Here is a 14,667-nt window from a genome sequence, read left to right as displayed (position 1 = left end):
AATGACTCTTTCCATATGAAGTTGGTTCTTTGTGCTCTGAAACACATCCCAATTCGTATAGAAAGACATCATTGAATTCTTTAATGTATAGTGGGCCAGCTAGCAGGGCACTAACTTAACCTGTGTTATTGTATAAAGGCAGAAGTCCCTTTAAAATCAGGACGTATTCGTATTTCGCAAATATTTTACTATCTATTCATGGTTATTTACTTTATGGAGCCTCTTACGGAACTAAATAAATAAAGGTTCTTGGTTTCCCCTATGGCATCACTCAGCAGAGCCCTTGTGATATCTTTATTTTTAAGAATGTATAATTTTGTAAACGACTGGCGGCCCGTCAAGGTAGGCTGCTTCCTTTTCTTTTGATTTTCACGGGTGTACGTGCCCCTAGCATTTGGAGGTCCAGTCAATTAAAACATCTCTTAAAAGTCAAGACACAAACACGAACGAAAGCGAAACCGTTCCTAACACATCAACACTCCTTCCATTCTTCGAGCTCGTACCCTCCTATCTAAGTAGACAAATATTGATTCTTTATTCTTACGCCTATTTAGACGTTTTCGGGACAGGGAAATGTACATTCTTGCAAAACCCTTTTGACGATATAAGATTTGCAATCGACAGGCTGCAATGGATCTTCAAATACGGGTTAGCACGTTTTCCTGGACAGGTACCGTAGATGGTAGGTGTAATACTGGGGAGGACTTTTTAAAAGAGAAACTTAAAGTAATTGTGTGCAGAGTTATTCTGAAAACACACTGATATACAATAAGGTCGATTTTTAAAAACGGGGTATTTGATATTTTAAATAACTGCAAATGTGTGGAAGTATTTAAACAAAAAGTTTGATTAGGGGGTCCCGTTAAGCAATACTTATTATGAGCTTTAAACCAGTGATTTAAATTAAAGTTGCTTAGTCCACACTGTTGATTTTCAACAGTACAATTTCACTAATTACGTTCAGCTGGTTACACCCGGGCTGGCAGCCGGTCGCTAGACGAAAGTTCTTCACATCCGTTAATCCAACTCTGTATTGGGAGCGGCACCAATGGCAAAGCCGGAGCCCACCTTGGTCGAGGTGCAATTCTTTCGTAGGGCACTGACACTCACACACCCTCATTCACTCACGCGAGTTCAAATTAGAGATAGTTTATACGTTTTTGTTTTATAACATAAATGTTTTTGGTTACTGGGGGAAAACGTTGCGCCACGGGAGAAACTGGCACAAACACAGGAAGATCCTGCCAATTCCACACAGGCAATAACCGTGCTGGGTTTCAGACTGACTCTTCCTGGCTGCAGAGACAAAAGTTCTTTCGAGTTTATTCCTTTTGCTTGGCATATGTACTTATATACAGTACATTTTGTAGTTCACTATATATAATATTCACCTAAAGACACAAACATTAGTGGCACTCACCTAATACCAAGTCAGGGTTTTTGGGGGGTTGAAGGGTGGATTGCTGTCCGAGAAATTCTGGGCACGAGTCACACTCTTAAAAATATTAGTTTTATGGATCTTCCTAGCTGGGGTGTCACCTGTTGCACTTGGGTCCATATTCAGGTGTTTTGTCGTGTGTTGGGCACAGCAATATCATATCAGCGCATGATTCCAACCTTACCTTACCTTACCTATAATGCTGGTTCTTTAATGGCATTATTTGGTTCTTTGCTAGGTTCTGTTTTTCCTCGTGTCTCCATTGCTTATCCAAGCACCATTACATTCTGGGTTGGGTTCTTTACATATGAAGTTGATTCTTTGTGCTTTGAAAAATGTCCTACTATGTGGAAAAAAATCTTTAATGTATGGTGGGCTACAGGACACTAACAGAGCAAGAGTCCTTTTAAACTTATGACCTATTGTTATTTCATACATCTGTTACCAAAAAGTCCTGGTTATTTACTGTATGGAGCCAGTTACATTTCAAGAAAGAAAGATAGATAGATAGATAGATAGATAGATAGATAGATAGATAGATAGATAGATAGATAGATAGATAGATAGATAGATAGATAGATAGATAGATAGATAGATACTTTATTAATCCCAAGGGGAAATTCACATACTCTAGCAGCAGTATACTGATACAAAAAAAAATATTAAAGAGTAATAAAAATGCATGTAAAAACAGACAATAACTCTAATATTAACGTTTACCCCCACCTCAAAACCCCCACCGCCCCCCCGGGTGGAATTGAAGAGTCGCATAGTGTGGGGTCTACTCAGTCTGTCAGTGAAGCTGCTCCTCTGTCTGGAGATGATCCTGTTCAGTGGATGCAATGGATTCTCCATGATTGGCAGGAGCCTGCTCAGTGCCCATCGCTCTGCCACAGATGTCAAACTGTCCAGCTTCATTCTTACAATAGAGCCTGCCTTCCTAACAAGTTTGTCCAGGTGTGAGGAGTCCTTCTTTTTTATGCTGCCTCCCCAGCGCACCACCCCGTAGAAGAGGGCACTTATTTATTTTAAATAAATAATTAAAGGGTCTTTCTGGAACCTTAATGTGGATGGGTCTCTTGGGAAGCAAAAATGGTTTCCCCTATGGTATCGCTCTGAAGAAGCACCCTGGCACCTTTATTATTAAGAGTGTAGAATAACCATTGCTTGAGAAAAAATCATTTAATTCTGGTGGAAAATGTTCTATGCATATAAAATTGGTTCACTGGGATTTGAAAATTTTCCTAAAATGGGGACAAAACAGAAAGTGTTATTGTCTAGTAGGCTACCTAGATCAAGAAAACCTCAATTTAGCATGTGTTATTGTAGAATATGACAACATTATAAAAATTGTGATGAGAACTGGCCATTCCAACCCAGCAAGCTGTTCCATCCAAATCACCTCACATCACCTTGCATCAAGTTGAGATAGATAGATAGATAGATAGATAGATAGATAGATAGATAGATAGATAGATAGATAGATAGATAGATAGATAGATAGATAGATAGATAGATAGATAGATAGATAGATAGATAGATAGATAGATAGATAGATAGATACTTTATTAATCCCAAGGGGAAATTCACAAGGTCCCTAAAGTTGTTGTATAGTAAGAATCTTTTTCAGGAATCTATTGGTATTGCACAATTCTGTTATCACCTGTTCATGGCTCGCTATGGAGCCTGTTATGGATCTAAACAAACAGAGGTTCTATCTGGAACGTTCATGTGGGCAGTTCCTTGGAACACCAAAAATGGTTCTCCTATAGCATCACTCTGAAGAACCACTTTGGCACCTTTATTTTTAAGCATGCAAGTAGGAAGACCATCATTGGGTCCACTCACTCACATACATATCTAAATGCATACTATCACAAAGACAATTAATGAATTATACATTTCTTCAGGTGACAATATAAATGTTTTAGGCAAGGGACAGACATCTTTCCAGGGATAGTTCCCAGCTGACTGGAAATCTCGGTTGTGTCTTCCCATAACCCTGGGTTAGAAATGGATATCTAAACAGTATATGAGCTGTAACCTTAGCATGAATTGGGTCCTGGGATGACTTGGCTTATGTGGGCAACACTGGGTGCAATGCCAGCCCATATCCAGGGCACAATTATTCACACGCGGCTCACTTGAAAATCACCAATTAACCAAAAACAAGTTACAATTTAGATAATGAATATTAAAAAGGACAAATAAGGAGTGTTCTGTGTATGCTCCAAATTTAACTTTCCAAATTAGAAATTCCGTTCACCAACTTTCCACATCTTGTACCCATAAGTATCCCAGAGGCCATACTGGTTAGCCTTGATGAAGACTCAGGTGGCATTTCAATAATGTATAAAAATATTTTAGAGAATTCTCCCTTGAAGGATCCTTGAGAATGGTGGGAAAGGAACTTTTCAATTAGCATCCCAGAAAAGGAGTGGAACACAGCCCTGCGCCAGTCTCTGTATGTATTAAATAACAAAATGTCAGGTGTCCACGTTTGAGCGTAATGTCAACCGATGCCCACAAGTGGCTGCGAATATCAAATGAACAAAGACATGAAGAACCTCAAAGGAAGATGGATGTAAAGGCTAGAACAGGGATCTCAAACTCCTGTCCTGGAGGGCCGCAGTGGCTGCAGGCTTTCGTTCTAACCCTTTTCTTAATTAATTGCCTGTTTTTCCTGCTAGTTAACTTCTTTTGAATTAATTTTAATTGACCTGCTCTTCAACACTCAGACTCAATAATTGTTTATTTTTCCTGAATTAGTAGCCAAACAATAACGAGATATAAAATGAGCCCAAACAAACTGTGACCATCATACAATATCTGAAAATAAAAAGGATGGGGGTCTCAAGAATGTTGCTTTGCTCAGGTCCCCAAAACATTTTAACAGTGCTGCTCTTAGAAAAGAGAAAATCAACAATTTAGGAAATGTACGCTGTTGCACAATGAGAGCAGCAATGAGCCATGGAATTAAAGAATGAGTTTAATCAACAAGAAGACTCAGCACCTAATTAAGCAACCGGTTGGAGTGAAATTGGTTGGAGTTTGAGGCCCTGATTTAGTTGGTCTTCTGTTGGCTTACTCATTTCACATTTCATTTCTGTTTAAGGAAAGAAATGAAGCAATTCAGAGGAACAATGAAGAGATTTTGGGAAACAAATCTTAAAAAACAAATCAATTAAAATGAATTCAAAAGAAGTTAATTGGCAGCAAAAACAGGTCACTAATTAAGAAAAGTGTTAGAATGAAAACCTGCAGCCACTGCAGCCCTCCAGGACTGGAGGTTGAGATCCTTGGGCTAGAATGTCCGATGCACAAAGGCGACAAGACGCACCAGGATTGAAATAGACGGACGTGGAACCGTATGTCCATTTTTTTTTTTAAAAAACTGGCGTTTTGCTATGCATGTGATTCAATAATTTAACTAAAAGTCACATCAATCACATTTATCTCATTTAAAATTGTTCAGAATGTGCTCAGGGCAAGACCCAGACTCACAGCACTGCCATCTAGCTCCAAAATCACTTGGCCATATGTTTTGGAAATGTACTATAATAGTTTAATTTTGGACAGAAATCTTGATATAATTCTCAGATAGCCTTCGTGTCACAATCACTCCTAATACGTTACCGGCAATGCTTGGTATACTCCTGGATGGCATTAAAGTGCATAGAGATAAATGGATTGTAAAAATCTATGCCAACATTACCAGCACACATCTTGTTCAGATGGAAGAATCCCAACCCAAGTGGGTAAGGAACATTCTGTATTATCTCAAATTAGAACAAAATCAGATTCTTTTTTAGGGGAATATATCCAAAACTCTTTTAAAATATGGCAACAATTCATTAATATTACTTTAGAATAAGCATGCCAGGCCTATGACTGATTCTCCTATTGATTTCATAAAAATTACTTTTAGAATGCTCTGAAATCACTTCAGGTTTTTTTGGGCCTCTTGACTCACCCGTTTAAGAAAAACCCCACATATGACATACTGTTTAACATGTCTTGATGCTATTCAACATGTCGAATTTATGGAGTTCCCCACTAAGTTTGGCTCTCAAGACCAGGAGGTTAGGAGCAGGCGCTGATCGTGCATTGCCGCACCCACCACATGACAAATCAACTCAGGATCCCAGATTAGGACCCGAGTGCAGCCGTGCGATGGGTGACACCTCAGCACCACACTAGTTCAGATGGAATGGAACCAGTGTGAGGTTTTTTTATGGTGGCTGCAGTGCCAATAGTGCCCACCAACCCCCAGATTTTTCCCTGCAGGTTGGAGGGCTTACAGCCCCTGCAGGGCTGGATGCAGAATAACGTCATACCCAGGGCGAAGCAATTGAAGGTAAGGGCCTTGTCCAGGGGCCCAACAGAGTGGCGTTTACAGGATTTGAACTGGCAACCTTCCAATTACCACTCCGCCCCACAAGATGTGTGTGGGGGGCGGACAAAAAAAATGTAGGTCATTTCTGAATCATATTTTGTGTAGGAAACAACCACCTTATTATAAACAGTAAACCAACAGGTGTCTTCAGCAAAAATGATCAGAAGGGCTTGAAGCTGTGACTGTCACATCATCCCATCCCAGGGGTTCACCCCTTAATTGAGATATGAGAGGTCAAAGATAGTCCTTTTTAAAAAAAATCTTTAAAAAACGGGGGTCAGTAATATAGGAAGTGGAGGGTCGCTTTCTGCTATTTCCGAGGTTGCTCATCATGAATATTATCATATTTTTGATATCTGTTTTTTTGCCGGTGGTCCTAGCCTTCTAAAAGCCACCCCAAGAAGGTTAAAAGTTCTATTACGACCAAAGATATTTAAAAATTTAAATTGAAACACACATTTCAATATTTTTGTACATTATGTACTTCTACCTCATGAAGTAAATCATTACATTTCTTATGAACACACCAAATGAGTATGAGTTATGTGTAATTTTGTTAGTAATTGTTCAATTATATATGAAATCTTAAATCTTGTGCTCATGTCCCTTTATATTTTCTCCTTCTCTTGGGTGGCGGTTGATTTTTTTTTTTTTTTTGTATTTCTACTTTTATTTTTTGTTTCTTCTGAATTGATTTTGGGTTAAATGGTTTTATTGGTTAGGTTATTACTATGTGTTTGATTGAGCAGCATGCCATTGTAATGTTAAAAAAAATGATTCTCCTGACCTTTTTGTCTGAAGATGTTGCTCTTGGTTCTTCTTGGAGGAGTCAAGGATGAAGGTCTATTCCTTTTCCTCGACCTACTTAATTCCAAATATGGAAAAATAATACTATTGATAGAGAACCTAAGGAAAAATTGCGCTAATGTTTATGACTTGGGGTTTTTATAAAAAAAAAAAAAACTATAAAAGATGACCTTCGACTCTTACTGAAACACAGGCCTTTGAACTGCTCAATAAAAAATATATTTTTGTCTGTTTTGTCATGTTGACGTCAATTCTATTCTTAATGTATTAAGTATTTTCCACTGTACCTCGTTTCGACAAAAAAATATATCTCCGGAATAAACGCATTTTTTTCTTTTTTTAAAAAGAAACGGCAAAGAATGTGGTTTGCTTTTCTTTTATCTAAGTGGTGCCCAGCCACGTTACGTAACTTGTTTAATGCCAGAGATGAGCTGAACTGCAGTCTGCAACTTTGTGATTAGCAGTGGCAGCAGACACACTAACCGCCGGCCAAAGAAATGACGAGAGCAGAGCGGACTGAACGGCAGGCCCGAAGGCTACCCTATCACGTTACACTCCGCTTTAACAATTATGTGATGAATTTTAAACATTTACGCTTCCAGCTTTCTCTTTGTAACACTTCAACCTGAAAAGTCCCTGATGATTCCATATAATGTATTCAAGCCAAACCAGAGCTCTACTGTAAAACCCTGATATCATATTAATTCATGTGAAGTGTGGCCACTGCCTGCGCGCGCACGCGTCGAGCCCCAGTTAGTCTCCGCCCACCGAGGGCCGGGGTTGGCGCGAACTTGAGGGGGTTTGGGGCGGGCGGAGTGGAGCGGGGAGGAGGGGGAAGGGAGGGGTTGGCCTGTAAGGGCGCCATCAAAGTCTAAACGGAAAACTCCCTCCCCGCCAAATAAAGAGGGGTGCCTTTGCGCGTGCGCACACTGTAGAGCCATGTGACTGGCGAGCCCGCCTCCGTCTCGGTTTGTTACAGCAGTCGTGCTTTGGCGTTCGGCTGTGGAAAGAGGCATTGTTATGGCATGTTAATCATTTTTTTCCCGTTAGCCTAGTAATGAACCATTTAATGTGAGTAAATTGTTCCCCTTGCTTCCTTGTCACTGCGCATTAATTTTATGTTTTGTTAATAACTTGCAACGTAACACTTCACAGTAACGTGTTATTTATATTGTAAACATTGAAGGTCTAACTGATATCACACAGCGTTTCACGATTATAATAATTTTGTCAAGAACAGGGCATTCCGTGCAACATATGTGTTTTTCTACGCAATAATATGAAGTTATAAGTGTTGATTTTATTCATTTATTGAACAACCTTTGAGCTGAAACATTGTTGGAGTATTGCAGTGCATAATTCACCTTCTTAAAGATTTAAATGCGCTAGTAAGTATTTTCATCCAAATTATACCTGGGGTGTTGCTACATAGTTTGTTCATAATTGTGTTTGAAATTAATGACGATGATATTTGCCTGTAAACAAGCCTCTCAGGAAAAAAGTGGAACAAGGCATCCTTTGTTAGTATTACGTTTTGGTACTTTTTGAATGTCAGAACCCTTACAAGAAGTACCAGACATAATCAAATGTTCTAAAAGCGCTGTCATTAAACATATATAATACAAAATATTAAAGATGACTAGTTCAAAAAATTAAAATGGAGTGAACTTAGTAAAATACAGTTCATTTGTTTTTGCATGTCCAAGAAAGTAAAGATTTGATTGGGTGTAATTATGTGTAATTGTAATAAATTTCAATGTAACACTTTTTACAGTAACGTGTTATTTATATTGTAAACATTGAAGGCCTAACTGATATCACACAGCGTTTTACGATTATAATAATTTTGTCAAGAACAGGGCATTCAGTGCAACATATGTGTTTTTCTACGCAATAATATGAAGTTATAAGTGTTGATTTTGTTAATTTATTGAACAACCTTTGAGGTGGAACATAGTTGGAGTATTGCAGTGCATAATTCACCTTCTTAAAGATTTAAATGCGCTAGTAAGTATTTTCATCCATATTATACCTGTGGTGTTGCTACATAGTTTGTTCATAATTGTGTTTGAAATTAATGACGATGATATTTGCATGACTACGTGACTTTTTTTAACCTTTATCTTATTTACTGTATTATTTGTTTGTTTGTTTATTTATAATCTGCCACACTTATTTATTTACTCTATTTATTTATACATCACCATAACTGTGGCACAAGAATTTCACTGTGCTGTTGCAGTGTAAGTGACTGGTAAATGTCTTGCTTTACTTGCTTTTTATTCATTTGCCATATTTATGATAAGTGGCCTAAAGTTACCAGAGTTAGACTTCTTTTATTATTGTTATTATTAAATAACAATACACCATTTGCTATCTTTTCTGGTTTTCAGAAATTTGCAGTGTTTGGCAATTCCTTAAAAACATAAGTGAAGGCTTGATATATGTGGTCACAGACCTTTTTATTCACTCTGGGTTATCGGTTTCAGTACTTTTCTCTTGAAAAGCCTTTCAATGTTTCTTACCTTCCTTGTAACTGTCATTCTCAAATGTCTGTAAGCCCTATGGCTAGTGCTAGTGTTATTTATGTTATATGCATTATTAAAGCAGAAGAACAATTTTGTTGAGCACTTGCTATTCTGTTCCCCATAGGTCTTCAATCCATTTTTACTGAACCCTTGTAAAATATCATCTAGTTGAGATTTAAAGTTCCTTAAGAAGTACTGTCCACCATAAGCTATTCCACATGCCAGTAGCTTTTTTTTTTGTTTTTTGTATGAAGGTTAGCCTAATATCTGTGAAAAATGTACCCTGTTAATCAGCTTCCATCTACGTTCCTTGATCTTATTGATGAAATCATTTGAAAGTAACAGCCAGTTCTGAAGGTCCTTAAAGTCTTATTGTCTACCACGCTACTTGGTAACTTATTCCATGCGTCTGTGGCTCTCTGTGTAAAGAAAAACCTCGTAAGGTTTGTGTGAAATTTACCCTTAACAAGTTTCCGACTGTGTCACTGTGTTCTTGTTGAACTCATTTTGAAGTCGCAGTCTCGATCCACTTTGCTAATTCCCTTCATAATTTTAAACCCTTCAGTCAGGTCTCCTCTTAACCCTCTTTTGCTTAAACTGTAAAGGCTCAGCTCTTTTCATCTTTCCTCATAACTCATCCCCTGTAGCCCCAGAATGAGCCTCGTCGCTCTTCTCTGGACTCTCTCTAGTGCTGTTATGTCCTTTTTTGTAGCCTGGAGACCCAAACTGCACACAGAACTCCAGACGAGGCCTCACCAGCTTGAGCAGAACTTCCTGTGCCTTGTACACGTCAAGGTGCTACTGTATATAAACGGACACTCTGTTAGCCTTCTTAAAGGCTTCTGAACACTGCCAAACTTAACCTAACAAACCAAACCTCCCCATTTAATGCATCATATTAATTCCCTTCATAATTCTGAATATTTACGTCTGCTTAAGTCTGAGTCCTCCTCATCAGACTTAATTTTATGTAACGGATCCCCCTTATTTATTCAAAACTAACATTTTTCATTTCTATGTTAAATACTTTACACTTATGTAGCAGAGGAAATTTAATGTAAATATCTGCCATGTCCATTGGTAGTGATTCTGCTGACTATGAGGTATCCTAGTTTAGTGTCATCAGCAAAACTTTCCAGTTAGTTAGAACCTCATCAAGATCATTTATAGAAGTTAAGAAAAACAATTGGACACCACTTGAACATTGCCTAATTAAATAAAAAAAAATCCACTCATCATAACTATTTGCTTCTTGTACTTTTAGCTTTTAAGCTCATCTTGACATTTTTTTAAGTTTGATCAGTAGCCTATCATGGGGGTACCTTATCAAAAAAAGCAATTTGAAAATCAAGATTAATAACCTCACCATCATTTCTTTTTGCTTCTTCATAGAATGACCAGCATATTAGTGAAACCACCATCTAAATCTTTTTTGTCTGTTCACTGATACAGTACAGCTTAACTTCACGTGCATTGCTCAATCTTTTCTTTCTCAATTGCTTCAATAAAGTCACCCGTAATATATGTTAATCTTACTGGCCTATAATTGCTAGTTTTCACCAGATCATTGATGAGGCAATGTTTAGCAGCTTCCGATTTCTACAAACATCCCCATCATTTCTTGTAAATATATACTGTAAACCCATTTCTGATAAGGGCTTACAGTACATTTAATCACCAACATCCTTGAGCAATCTAGGATGTGTTATCCAGTCTCACAGATTTATTGAGTTCAGACTTTTTTAGAGCATTTGCTATTTCCTGTGTGTTTAATTCCACCTTTACCTGCTATTATGGACTTAATTGTCTTACGCTTAGTATGCAGGTGTGTTTTCATTTAGATATCTAGACAGATAGATACTTTATTAATCCCAAGGGGAAATTCACATACTCCAGCAGCAGCATACATAAAGAACAATATTAAATTAAAGAGTGATAACAATGCAGGTATAACAGACAATAACTTTGTATAATGTTAACGTTTACCCCCTGTGTGGAACTGAAGAGTCGCATAGTGTGGGGTCTCCTCAGTCTGCCAGTGGAGCAGGACGGTGACAGCAGCTCCTCTGTCTGGAGATGATCCTGTTCGGTGGATGCAGTGGATTCTCCATGATGGACAGGAGTCTGCTCAGCGCCCGTCACTCTGCCACGGATGTCAAACTGTTCAGCTCCGTGCCTACAATAGAGCCTGCCTTCCTCACCATTTTGTCCAGGCGTGAGGCGTCCCTCTTCTTTATGCTGCCTCCCAGCACACCATCACGTAGAAGAGGGCGCTCACCACAACCGTCTGATAGAACATCGGCAGCATCTTATTGCAGATGTTAGACGCCAGTCTTCTAAGGAGGTATAGTCGGCTCTGTCCTCTCTTACACAGAGCATCAGTATTGGCAGTCCAGTCCAGTTTATCATCCAGCTGCACTCCCAGGTATTTATAGGTCTGTACCCTCTGCACAGTCACCTCTGATGATCACGGGGTCCATGAGGGGCCTGGGCCTCCTAAAATCCACCACCAGCTCCTTGGTTTTGCTGAGGTTCAGTTGTAGGTGGTTTGAGTCGCACCATTTAACAAAGTCCTTGATTAGTTTCCTATACTCCTCCTCCTGCCCACTCCTGATGAAGCCCACCATAGCAGTGTCATCAGTGAACTTTTACATGTGGCAGGACTCTGAGTTGTATTGGAAGTCTGATGTATGTTGGCTGAATATTTGCAAATATTTGTTAGCTCCATATTCATCTACCAGGATTTTCTCTTAAATTCCTGCATTGCAGAGTATGTAATATACAGTACTTTTAAATCTACTCCACTATACCTCATCCATGTTTTAAGACCCTTTTCTTTTGCCATTTTTTACACTTACCTGCATTAAAATGTAATTAATATATTCTATTAAATTATTAATTATATATATATATATATACTGTATATATATATATATATATATATATATATATATATATATATATATACACAGTATATATACAGTATATATATATATATATATACACAGAGTATATATACAGTATATATATATATATATATATATACGCACAGCATATATACAGTATATATATATATATATATATATATATATATACGCACAGCATATATATAGTATATATATATATATATATATATATATATATATATATATATCTCCATTATCCAACCCGCTATCTCCCAACTACAGGGTCACGAGGGTCTGCTGGAGCCAATCCCAGCCCACAGAGGGTGCAAGGCAGGAAAAAAACCCCGGGCAGGGCGCTAGCCCTCCGCAGGGATATATATATATATATATATATATATATATCATCTCATGGTCACTGGATCAAAATGGTTTGGTTACTGTTATCTCCCATTTATTGTGATTATTAGACATTTACAAATCTAGGTATCGATCCATTATCCAACCCGCTATATCCTAACCACAGGGTCATGGGGGTCTGCTGGAGCCAATCCCAACCAAAACAGGGCCCGAGGCAGGAAACAAACCCTGGGAAGAGGCGCCAGCCCACCGCAGGGCACACCCACACCCACACACCAGGGACAATTTAGAATCGCCAATGCATCTAACCTGCATGTCTTTGGACTGTGGGAGGAAACCAGAGCACCCGGAGGAAACCCATGCAGACACGCTGGGAGGACCTGGGAAGTGAACCCAGGTCTTCTAACTACGAGGCAGCAGCGCTACCTACCACTGCGCCACCATGCCGTCCCAAATCTAGGTAGGCTTCCCTTTTTGTTGGTTTTTGGTTTTAGCATGCCAAGTTAAAAAAAATATATATATAACAAATTAAACCTTTTCTTCAGTAATTTCTTGATTCACTACTAATTTCACTGAGGGATCCAGCTTTAGTTTTTCATCAGAACGTATCCCACATCGTAAGGTATGCAGAATTAAATCTACCACATCATTGTTCCCTTATCAACTCGAGATCTAAAAGAACATTCCCTGTGTTTTTAGCTTAAAACTTACATTAGTTGGAAAGCTGCCTTTCTGAAGTTACATTTAAGTGTTATTTTTGCTGATTTGCTCTTCTAAAACGATGAAGTTTTATATTGTAAACAGTTTATCCTAAAGGTTGCATACTATGCGTATATTTTGCGGTCTGTCTTGGTGATTACAAAATATGAAATGTAGATAGGCTTTTTTTTTTTTTCTTTGGTGTCTTAATGCACAAAGTCAAAAACAATTATTGATTATATCTTTGACTTATAATTAATCCTTTCCAATATTGTTACATTTTCTTAGTTTATAGTAGGATAACATATTGTATAACATCCACTGCTTTTGTGTACGAGGATGTACAGAATCATCCCCGTGTCCATCCTCTTGTCTTTGCTACTTTCTTTCATAACCCAAATATGCTCACTAAGTTTTGTCTCGTCTCCCACCTCAGGTGGCCTTGTGTTTCAATTCTCTCTCTGAATGTTATATTCACCCCCCCATCTTAAAGATGTATCTGTGTTTCCATTCTTGGTCTAACATCACATTTATTTTTCAGCAATTCGCAGCTCCAGTTCATTTGTTTTGCTTTGATTTTTTGTTTTGGAATGAACATGAGCGCAGTGAGCATGGTAAAGGTGCTAGATAAATAAAATGTCCACCCAGCTATATCCTAACTACAGGGTCACGGGTGGGTCTGCTGGAGCCAATCCCAGCCAACACAGGGTGCAAGGCAGGAAACAAACCCCTCCGCAGGGCACACAATAGGGACAATTTAGGATCGCCAATGCAACTAACCTGCATGTCTTTGGACTGTGGGAGGAAACCCACGCAGACACGGAGAGAACAGGCAACACTCCACGCAGGGAGGACCCGGGAAGCGAACCCCAGGTCTCCTAACTGTGAGGCAGCAGCGCCACCCTGCCACCCCTAAATAAAATGTATTATTACTTATCTAAAGTTTTGAAAGGATTTCTTTTCTATGCTGGCTTTATCTCTGCTGTCCACTAATTTCAGTGTTATTAGTCCTTCAGCAAAGGCAGAAGATAGGAGACAGAGTACAATTAAAAGCTCTGATCTAATTGAGTAATATTTTAAGTCACTTTGATGGAAAACCTTTCACAACAGGGGTGTCCCTTTAACCAAGCCTAGGAAGTTATTATATAAATGAGTAAATGTTTTAAGTGTTTTTGGTTTCAATCTATTCAATTGTTTACTTTAGGATTGCTAATGGATTTATTTTGACTACCAGAAGACTTTGGACATGACGAAATCTTTTGCTTTTAGAGATGTGGAGGTCATATTTTCTTTTATGAATGTTTGCTTATTGTACAAAAAAAATATTCCTTTCTAGTGCTGGCATTTCTTTTCATACTTTTAGTGATTTTTTTTTTTCCATAGTCATGAATTCATTTATTTTACAGGTTGTTTTTAATTAATATCATCAAAGGCTTCTGTAAGTATGATTTACGTTAGCATTTTGTCTTAGAAATTCTGATATCTTGCCAGCCTAAATATGTATATATTGTTCTGCATTGTCTATTATGATTTCAA

Source organism: Polypterus senegalus, chromosome 17 (assembly GCF_016835505.1).
Source record: "Polypterus senegalus isolate Bchr_013 chromosome 17, ASM1683550v1, whole genome shotgun sequence".
NCBI lineage: Eukaryota > Metazoa > Chordata > Cladistia > Polypteriformes > Polypteridae > Polypterus > Polypterus senegalus.
This window is presented reverse-complemented; position numbering follows the sequence as displayed.